The sequence below is a fragment of the Erigeron canadensis genome, chromosome 4 (assembly GCF_010389155.1).
Source record: "Erigeron canadensis isolate Cc75 chromosome 4, C_canadensis_v1, whole genome shotgun sequence".
Classification (NCBI taxonomy): Eukaryota; Viridiplantae; Streptophyta; class Magnoliopsida; order Asterales; family Asteraceae; genus Erigeron; species Erigeron canadensis.
This window is the reverse complement of record NC_057764.1, coordinates 27,814,020-27,825,392: the sequence shown is the minus strand read 5'-3', so window position 1 is coordinate 27,825,392 and position 11,373 is coordinate 27,814,020. Positions and strand designations below refer to the sequence as shown.

General features: G+C 33.5%; 1 long non-coding RNA gene across 1 annotated transcript; it reads right to left on the bottom strand.

Moving 5' to 3' along the window:
* Window positions 1–4,058: 4,058 nt before the first annotated feature.
* On the bottom strand, window positions 4,059–10,694 carry LOC122598197. Its single transcript, XR_006323556.1, has 8 exons — window positions 10,529–10,694; window positions 10,349–10,441; window positions 7,899–8,015; window positions 7,597–7,719; window positions 4,971–5,038; window positions 4,624–4,832; window positions 4,406–4,483; window positions 4,059–4,292 (listed from the first exon to the last, which is right to left on the bottom strand). It is a non-coding gene; the product is annotated as an uncharacterized LOC122598197 (long non-coding RNA).
* Between the last annotated feature and the right edge of the window lie 679 nt (window positions 10,695–11,373).

Sequence of the window (11,373 nt, the reverse complement as noted above, 5' to 3'; positions counted from 1 at the left end):
CCGTAAATATTTGTGTTTGTATTATATAACACTTGAAATAACATATATGAATTGATTGAGCTTTACATGTTCATTTCATTGATATAACTTTCATCAACTAATATATAACACAAACAAAAATATTTACGGTCAAAGTCGGAAGAAAAAGACTTGAACAGTCAAAATTAGACGATTAAAATAAGACGGAGGGAGTAGTACTTTAAAGTATCCTGTATAATATAAAAGGTAGTTAGTGATATTCATATCAATTTTTTTTTATTGATATATCACAACTATATATTATTGGCTTGTACATTTATACAAATTGTATATTGTATTATATTTATCAAAAATGATGATATGAATATCAGTTTCTATGTCCAATATCTTAGTTATTTGGGCAAAATATTTAACGTTTAATTAGTTAAGAGTGAAACGTTTCGAAAGGTTTAAAGGTCATCTAAAATGTGGTTATTAGTTCTCCCATTTTCACATTTAATTAGAAAATATATATATATATATATATATATATACTAGATTTCTTTACATGCACGATGTGCGGTAGTTTTAAACTGTTTGTGTATATATCCAACCCATGTTAGGTATTGGACCTTTTTGATTTATTTTTTGTGTTGGGTTAAATTTTGAGGTATGATAATTTTGTTCAATTATACTTAAACTATTATCTTTGGTAGTTCGATTCAATTTTCAAACACGAAACAAATCGTTCTAAAAGTCTTTTTTTTTCCTAAAAATAAATTCAAAACAATTGAGTTATCTAAATTCTTACAATCCTCAAACAAGTAATTATCGATGTGAATTGGATCAATTCATTGAAAATAAATAAATCTTTTTCTTTAAAAACCTACATAAATTAAAAACAAAGTAAACTAAATGTAAAAAAATATATAATTAAAATTTTATATTAATGGTGTTCCCATATGAGTACTTTAAAACAAAAGAAAGAACCATGTAAAATATACTTGTAGAATAAAAGGCGATAAACTTGGAATAGTAGGGAGCTTGATATTATTTTTTTTTAATTTACAACGATAAAAGTATAAATATAGATGGATATTTGTGAATGAACAAAAATAAATATTTTATGAACTAATAGATATTTAGAATTCCAAATATGAAGGCTGCCAATATATTTTATTAGTTTTAGCCTTTTAGGTAAGGTATAGATTTTATTAATTTTAGTTCTTTGATATATATTATTGTCGAACATAAGTTTAAATTATGAGATTATAACTTATTTTGTAAAGTAACAAAAAATATGAAGATGCCACGTAGGTCAAAATCCTAAGTGGCAATGTTTAAGGCTAGGTTTAGGTTGGAAGAAGGCTTTAAAATGCTAGGATTCTTACTATTTTAATATATATATATATAAGGCCTTTTTGCAAAAAGATCAAGTATTATTAATAAAATAAAATAAACAGCTAACACACTCAAACCATCCGACGTGATGGCAACTTAACTGGACCAGTCGTTGGCCCATTGCGCGGACAACCTCAACCAGTGACGGATCCAAGTATTTAAAATGTTGTTTTGCAGGTTCTCACACAATTGGGCAAGCACTGTGTGTTACATTTAGGGCTAGGATATACAACAATGCGTCAGACATAGATGCTGGCTTTGCTAGCACCCGTAGACGCAACTGCCCAGTAGGTCCAAATGATGGCGACGGTAACTTGGCACCACTTGATTTGGTGACACCAAACTCATTCGACCACAACTACTTCAGGAATCTATTGCAAAGAAGAGGTCTTCTTGCATCACCAGGTACTCTTCAGTGGAAATTCAACTGATAGCATTGTAACCGAGTACAACAATAATCCGATGGCATTTGCATCTGATTTTGCTGCAACCATGGTTAAGATGGGAGACATTGACCCCCTTAACCGGCACTAATGGGGTGATCAGAAATCTTTGCACTACTTCCAATTAACAGAAAGTGATATATATATAAAATACTCCGGTGAGAACACTTTTAAAATAAGAACGGTGAGAATACTTAGAAACATCATTTTGATGTATTAAAAGTCCATAAAACTAACAGAATGCTTAACTAATTATCATTATTTAAGTGTTTAACAACACATTGATCCGTCAAAATAAAAAAAATCACGGTTTTTGTTTTGTGCATCCATCTTAGATGCATATTCATCAAAATGATGCATCAAAAAGAAAACGTGATTTTTTTTATTTTGACAGATCAATGTGTTGTTGAACATTTAAATAATGATAATTAGTTATGCACTATGTCAATTTTATGGACTTTTAATGCATCAAAAAGTAGTTTTTAATTGTTTTTATTTGTTCTCATTTTAATTTGGTTCTCATTTGATAGCCACCATATATATATATATGAGAGGGGTCAAATAAGAAGGTGTGTTAAAGAGAGAAGGGAGAGAAGGTTATATTAACCAATCAGAGTGTGACACGTCATTTTTAAAAAAAATTGCGCGGTGGCATTTTTGTAAATAAATCAAACTTTTGGTCAGCTTGGGTTCTGGGTTAGCTTGGGTGGTCAGCTTGGGTCAGTTTGGTCAGCCCAGGTTCTGGGTCAGCTTGGTCAACCCCAAGCTAACCCAACCCAACCCCAACCTGACCCAGAACCCAAGCTGATTCAACCTGACACAGAACCGAAGCTAACCCAACGTGACCCAAGCTGACCCAAAACCTATAATCTACATTTGTGTAGATTATGTGTAAATTGTGTCAAGCTAATCTGACCTCAAGCTTACCCAAGCTGATGCAACCTGACACAGACCCGAAGCTGACCCAACGTGACCCAAAACCCATAATCTACATTTGTGTAGATTATGTGTAAATTGTGTCAAGCTAACCCAACTCCAAGCTGACCCAACCCAGATGCTAAGCTGACCCAAAACCCATAATCTACATTTGTGTAGATTAATCTACATTTGTGTAGATTATGTGTAAATTGTGTCAAGCTAACCCAACCCCAAGCTGACCCAACCTGACCAGACCCCAAGCTAACCCAACCTGATCCAACCCAGAACCCAAGCTGACCCAAAACCCATAATCTACATTTGTGTAGATTATGTGTCAAGTTGACCCAACCCTGACCCAGACCCCAAGCTGACCCAAGCTGACCTAACCTGACCTGACCCCAAACTGACCCAGACCCAACCCCAAGCTGACCCAAGCTGACCTAACCTCACCAGACCCCAAGCTGACCCAAACTCACCCAGACCATAAGCTGACCCAACCTGATCAAGCTAACCCAAACTAAGTTGATCCAACTCAGGCTGACCCAACCAAAGCTGACCCAACCCACTGAGAGTTGAAGCTGACCAAGCTTCACAAAACTTTAAATTATTTACGAAATTGCCACCGCGCTTTTTTTTTTTTAATTTAGACACATGTCGCATTCTGATTGGTCAATAAGACTTCTCTTCCTTCTATCCTTAACACCCTTTCTTCCAGGATCCTCACCCTATATATATATATATATATATATATATGCAATGGTAATATATAATAGCTTGCAAGTGTGACAAGTATTCTAATAATTGAGTTGAACTATTCAATAATTCAACCGTGAACCGTTTAGCAATCTTTTTTGTTGATGATGGCCGCATGAGCAAGATTGTTCTTTATAACATCAGGAAATATTAATGCACCTAATCAAACAATAATAAAAGTAGACGTACAGACTCTGTACTACAGAGGGATAGTTTAAGTTATAAATTCATTCTCCAGCCATTAGGAAGATTGTCACTGTCCTCGGTATTGTTACTCAACTTTAAAAAGCCAAATCGTAATGAGTAATAATGTCATGATAAAACAAAATAACATATTACTACAATAGCTCATAGTCTCGTACAAACCTTAAGAATACATGCTCATAAGGAATAATAAGTATATTTGTTTGCTTACAGAGCAGAAATCATTTTGGTCTGGCCCAGTTCAATTAGTTTATAACCTAAATTGAAAAAACAACTCTTTTACCAATTGTAGTAAAAATAAATAAAATTATATGACAAAATTATATGTTCTCCATAGATAACCACGTTTTATAACAAAAATCAATAAATAAAATAAGGAGATGATAAACATAACATTTGTCATTTCCAAAGCATCCCAAACATTTATGCAACAATAGACAGACCCCTAAATAATCAGCACCTAAATATTCTGATACTTTAAATTTTGAATAACATGATTTCATCGTATGTAAGGAAAAAATATCACTATCTAAAGAATGTATTGATTTTTTGCAGCCATATGACCAGCGAATTTTGTAAGAACCCAAAGCTCCAACAGGTCTTGGACATAGCCACCTAAATCACAGGAGGGTTATGTTATCTTTAATGCACAGTCCCAAACATTTTTTGGTCCTCAAACTCTGGTGAACAATGGTCAACACAACCACGGAATAGATAGATGGGCGTACCTGTAAACCAAAATCCTTCTACCATGTATCAGCCTCCTTGTACCCCATATGCACAAAATAGTAGGACGGGAACTGCTTCTAGAGCACTCGCAGAAAATATAAAAGTGAGTGGACGTTCGTTAAAGCAAGCAGATTCTCCCCTTGATAATGTTTTTAGCATAAACGCAACAATAAAGAGTGAAGGGACCATGAGAATAATATTCATCAAATAACCTCACCTTGCAATTTGAATTCTGCTTTTGGGAATGATCAAAGTCAACTCTTGATCGGTAGGTCAAAAGCTTGGCCCAGCCTGTTGGAAATTTGTAATAGTTCTTTGGTGCAAGTAAGTAGCATTGCCCATTACGGAAGTATTGTCCAGTTATTGGGACCAAAACAACGGCTCTTGCACCTTTCTCTTCTGGTTATTTGCAACACTTGGATGCATCTAGCCAAAATACTTCAAAATCAATGAAGAGAATCTATCGTATTTATGAACATCTATCGTGGCACAGTTAATGCGTTTTGCTTTCTTATAGGCAGCACAATAAAGCTTCATTATTGTATAAGGTATAAGCGGCAGTACCATTATTGTACATACGAAGATCGGGAAGAGTCCACTCTTTCAAAGCAACTTCTGTCTATAACTTGAATCTGGTTGTCAATTTATTTTACAATTGTAAACTTAACGATACGGAGATTAAACATTATCAAACATAAGTAGAAATTCTAAAAATCTAAATGCACCAACAATTCGTTATAGCTGTCCTAATGGTGGATTTGGCCAAATCCTATTTTTACTGCATGCAACCACTCACATTGACGATTCAAATAATGAATTTAGTAATAATATTTCTTCAATTGCAGTTACCATATTTAATTAATAGTTTGGAATGAAGAAATACGTCCCACAATAAAATTCAACCCATTCCTATCCATCACCCAACCCATCCATGTTGGCACCTCTAATTATTCAGCATCTATAAAAAACTATACAGCAGTCAATAACTCTGTATTTGAAAGTCGTAATTTGTCTTAGTTCTTTTGCAGTTCTTAGAATCACATCATGCATTAGTATTGCTCTATATTATCCCAATTTCTAAAATCAACATTACTCTGTATTATTCGGTAAAAGACTTGATCATGTTAAGGTAAATAATAGCAGTAACATAGTTTAAGTTAAATAAACAATTGAACTTTAAAAGAATTTATAAATTAACAAGATATCTGAGCCATGGCCTTAGACATACAATATGTTAGTATTAGTGATACCACTTTGATCCTTTAAAAGTAATCATAGAAAAAAAGGATGCATCCTTCAAACGCAGGTTTCAGGTGATCAAGACGGCTTGGTTATAAGCTTGCACTGGTGATGACTCCCTACCTATGTAAACCTGTGAAAACCCCCATCCTAACAACCGTAGACACCAATTATAAAATTTAAAAGTGGAACAATGTATGGATACATTCGAGTCAAAAAGGTCCAGGTCGGAACAGGTAAGTTGCACATGCCAAGCCCAATGACCTAAAATCACATTTTGGTCTAAAAACCTCAATTTATATGCTTATTTGGCATATCAACTGTCGGATATGATTACTATACAATTTCAATACAATTCTAAAATAAGAGGTTTAAAGCACCTAAATCTACACTATAGACAACTTTTGAGTTTCGACCCATAACTTTTTAGCTATTCTGTGATTTAAATATTGGGCTAATTGTCTGGAAAGTGCTCCAACTTTGACACTTTTGTTTTTCTGGGGCTCCAACAAAAAAAAGTTTTATTATAGGGATTGAAACCGGCTAAAACATCTTTAATGGGGTCTTGGTCAGGTTTCCAGGCACCTTTTAATTTCCATTCCATTTTATATTATTTTTAAAAAAGAAATAATGATATATGATGCCAAATAAGCTGCCACATCATCTTCTTCCTAAACTTATTCAACATCATTCAACATCCCCAAAATCTTTTATGTTAGATGATTTTTTGCCAGCTATAATTCATGGTGGTAAGTTCATGGGAATTTTTGCAGCTACCTTTTTAAGTTCACTAAATCAAATATAAGGTCATCTACATATATATAAGAAATATTTGAATACTCTTTGTGTGGCCAATCATGGTCATCTTCATATAACCAAATCATGGCTGCCGGAGTTACACAATATAACTGGACAAATCATGGCCACCACTTCGCCACTTCCCCACCTCCGCCGCTAGCTGCCACAATCCCATCTCCGTTCAGATCCCACTTCCCTACCTCCGCCGCAACCACTTTCACCGCATTACATTACAGTAACGAAACTCAAAGGAATAGAAGATTATGACCTCCAAAATCATTACTCGAATAGAAATCTCCAGCCACCATGAATATATTCAGGCACCACTATCGCTACATTAAAATCATTGTCACCGCCACGCCATGGAATCTCTGTCCAACATCAGCTTCAGCCATCACCATATTCGTTTGAGGTTGTTTATTTACAAGATTTGATTATTCTGTAGAAAGCTTTAGATCTTGTTATATTAGGGTTTTCTTGGTTTTTGGATCTTGAGATACAGAGGAAGATTTGTAATACAATATATAGATCGGTATTTTATTGTTTGGTATATAGATAGCCTATAGATTATATACAAAGGCAAGATCTGTAGTGTGGTGTGGATAATGATTTTGGGGGTTGGTGGTGGTAAACTGGTAATTGGGGGCTTGGGTTGTATCAGGCTAAATTATTCATTTATATAAATTGTATAATTATTATAATATACACGTGGCTCCAAGCTGGCAGATAATGTATTAAAAATAATGATAAAACCGGCTAGTAACTGTACACGTAAGCAAAAAGTGTTCGGAGTCCCATTAAAGATGTTTTAGCCGGTTTCAATCCCTATAATATAACTTTTTTTTGTTGGAGCACCAGAAAAACAAAAGTATCAAAGTTTGAGCACTTTTCAAGCAATTAGCCCTTAAATATTTGACCTTTTAGAGATAAAGTATGACCCAAGTCAACCCATCCATGAGTAAGATGGTTAAAATTAACACCTTCCTGTAATACTAATAATGTTAAGAAAAAGATACACAAACAACTGCTATACCATAGCAGATGACCAATTTGTGCCACCATAGAATGAATAGGAACCACATAAAACTATATCTTGAAAATGAAAACATAAACACTGTTCTTTGCTGATACATTATAGCAAAATATGAATTACCTGTTTACGATGACTGCCATTAGTGAAACCATTTGTTCCATTTTTTGGCTGATTGTTTAGCCACTTCTCCTCGAGCTTCTTAATGGATTCCATGTAGTCCATCTAACATTTGATTTTCTCCCTCTATAACAATATATATAACATTATGGATTGCAGCATGCTTAAAGAAAATAACAGATATAATAGACACATCATAACCAAAAGTCCAAAACCATCAGTTCTCAATGAAACATGCTAATTTATACAATGTGTTAAATAATTTAAAGAATAAGTATATTATAAACACACATCTCTAAGCTAACCTCCAAAGATTCTCTGTAAGGCCTCAGAGATATGTAGTTCTTTCAATCTCGTGGTCAATTGCTTTATGTTGCATCTCATTTTCTGCAATGAGTTTGTCAGCTTATATATCAAGCCTCCTACACAATGTACATGGAATACTTGAATTAAAAGTTGATTACATGATTAGGAAAATTAAGGCATGTAAAAATGTTAAAAAGTGAAAAGGAGATAAATATATGTGACTGAGCCTTAACCAAGATTCCCATCATGTATGAAATAAACCGATACAATCAATAAAGATATCGTTTTCCATTCATAGCTGAAGGTGAATACTCTATTTGGGGGCACTAGAGGTACATTTATATTTCTGGGTTCAGTTATTTCATTTTAAAAACACGAAACCAATTCTTAGTTAGGTGGATCTCCTGCAAGACTTCAATACTTTAATATGATCTTTGCTGCAACATACTTTATAGATTCAATATTAGTCCGAACAATATCGTCGATGGGGAAGCGGGTTTCTACATCTTAGTAGCTTTTGATTAACCTTCGGTACAAAAAACTAACAGATTGACGACTATGAAATTAGAGAAGCAAATTTTCCTAAGCTTTGAGTGGGAATGTCAAAAAAGAAAAACACCGCATTTGTAAGAATTGGCTATATCACAGAAATTCATCAAATATCAGTAATTATATCACAGAAATTCATCAAACATCAGTAATATGATAGTTTATCTAAGAGTGGCTAGTTAAGGAGAGAGTTTGTGGTGTAAATTTTAAGGTGGATACTGATTTTAGGAAAGATTCAAGAATGCCCATAGTTCGAATAATGCTCTTAATTGTGAACATCAAATAAATGGAGGCAAGTAAGGTGGAACCATATATCTTTAAATTGAAGCTCAAATGAGTTACTAATCAAGATTGATTTCAGAGCTCTAAACAACAAAATCCATATATTTCAACCACTCATTATATGTTGAAGCACCTCTATGCTCATGTGGTTTAACCATTCGATTATACACTACTCGTCATATAATGAAGCACCTCAATGCTAATGTGGTTTATAATCTATCATTTTGGCTGTTTGGAAGTCTAACCATCTTTATAATGAAGTTTAAATGAGTTATTAACCAAGTTTGATTTTGAGAAATACAAACAATAAAATCATAGATTTCAATCCACTCATTATATAATGAAGCACAAGCACCTCTATGCTCATGTGGTTTAACCAATTAACCGTTGGATAATACACTACTCATCATATAATGAAGCAACTCTATGCTAATGTGGTTTATAATCTATCATTTTGGCTGTGTAGAAGCCTGAAAGGGGTGTCCGGGAATCTATTCAACTTAAGTCCAAACTCCAAAGTTTCAGACATTTCTATTGCTTTCATCCAACTTTCATATACCACCGCTTACTTAAACTAAGAATATCCAAAAGTTGGATACATGCTATAAATTTAGGCTAAGCACATTAAGCTCAACCCAAGGCTCAACCAATCTTCAGAGTTAAAACAATTACAATTTCATCAAATTATTCAAAGGGCTGTTTGTGATCTTTTCAACTTAAGTGCAAAATCCTAAGTTTAGGGCTATAATTAGATACATAAAAAAGCATTTAAGTCTCAACCCAAAATCCAAAATGCTCAACCAATCTTGAGTAAAAATACAATTAAAATTCAACAAATTTAATAGTAATAAATTTGCTTTAGATAATCAGTTTAATTTTACAAAAACAAAACTTGTTTTCATGGATAGATTAAAGTACTCAAGTTACATATATAAGCTTAAATGATCTATTAATCATTTAATCTGTCACTTCAATGAACATAGAATTGCCAAACGCTCAAACCCATCAAAAAGAACAACATGACCAGTTTTCTAACTTTACTAAATAAGGGCATGAATTACCGATATTCCATCCAAGATGATTACATCAGATGCATTAACCTGAGCCACCTGATGAAAGTTAAAAAGATAATCTTAAGCATACAATCTAGGTTAATTGTCGAACAGGTATACAATAGCAATCAAGATTATCACCCTCAAATCATCAGTCAATGTGACCCAACTGATCTTACCCCATATTTCTCACCCTTCTTAACTTTGTGGATTTAATCGGCAGTTTATTCACTAGAGTCAACTGTTAAAACACTCTAACACAACTCCAAAATAGTGAGACAGCCACCTATGATAATCTGGCAAAGCATTACATTATCTAGTCTAAATTTTGCAAATAACATAAAAATTCAGAAATTATCAAATAGTAAGATACATTTAATAAAACGAATCATCATGACTGAACTATAAAAAAAAATTCTTTGAATTTTCATCTTCATCACAAAGTGGTGGGAAAAGTGTGCCAATCTTTTCAGGAAATAATGGGGCTGAATAAGCTTTCAACTGTAAAACTTATAGGATTGAGAAAGAACTAAAAGTAAACATCCAGTAAAAGTCTAGAAACTAACCTTAGAGAAGGAAGATGTAATTGCCCAACTCTCACTTCTAACAGAGAAGTGCATCTATACCTCCAAGCAATCCCTAATTCCCCATCCTTTCGTCTAAAGTAAGAAATATATATATTAAATACGTCATGAGAAATCATACAGAAATAATGTTAGAAAAAAGACCTGGTGTATGAAATGCACCTGCCACAGAAGGCACACGTTCGTTGGCAGGAAGTGTTTGAACTGCTGCAAGGAACAAATCTTGTAATCCATATAGAGAAGAGATGCAATTGGGTAAAAATATCAGAAGAGGAATAAATGATTGATGTATTTCACGGAACAAGAATGATATTAAGATTTAAGACTTGAAGAAATGGATGGCAATAAATTTGTGATATAATGTATAACAGGGAGTAACTCAAAGGTCCAAAGATCATCAACATACATTTAACAAACTGAAAGCTGAAACATTCACACATCATTCAATTCATTCAAAGAATTAACTTCCATTCACTTCCTTATTAAGAAGCCAAAAAGCCACAATCAATAATGAGCCTTAATTACACCAGGAAGCCAAAACCTCAAACTCCATAAGAAATCATCATTAACAGATAACAGTAAGAGAAATATAAACCATCAATAAATCAGAGAAATAACAACTCATAATGAACAAAGATCGTTACGGAGAGAGAGATTTCTAGTTGCAGTATTGATTCAGGATATATATAGATAATTTCATTCAACATTTATGTCCCCAAAACAAGATAAGATGCTTGTCATAATGTGTGATCATTTTTCTTGGCATAATCTACATTACAAGAAAAACTAAAATAGAAGACGTTCTTCATATATAGCTACGTTAATTAGCTGTTTGATAGATGTAGAACAAGTAAAGGCCGACTATCATTATGCATGAATGTTAAATTCTAATCATGTAAGGAGCCTGTTTGTTTTACAAAACTAGGCTATGTAATCTTTTATACATGGATGTATTTCATCTATATATACTTCGCCAACGAAGTTCCCAAACAAAAAATTAGAAGACC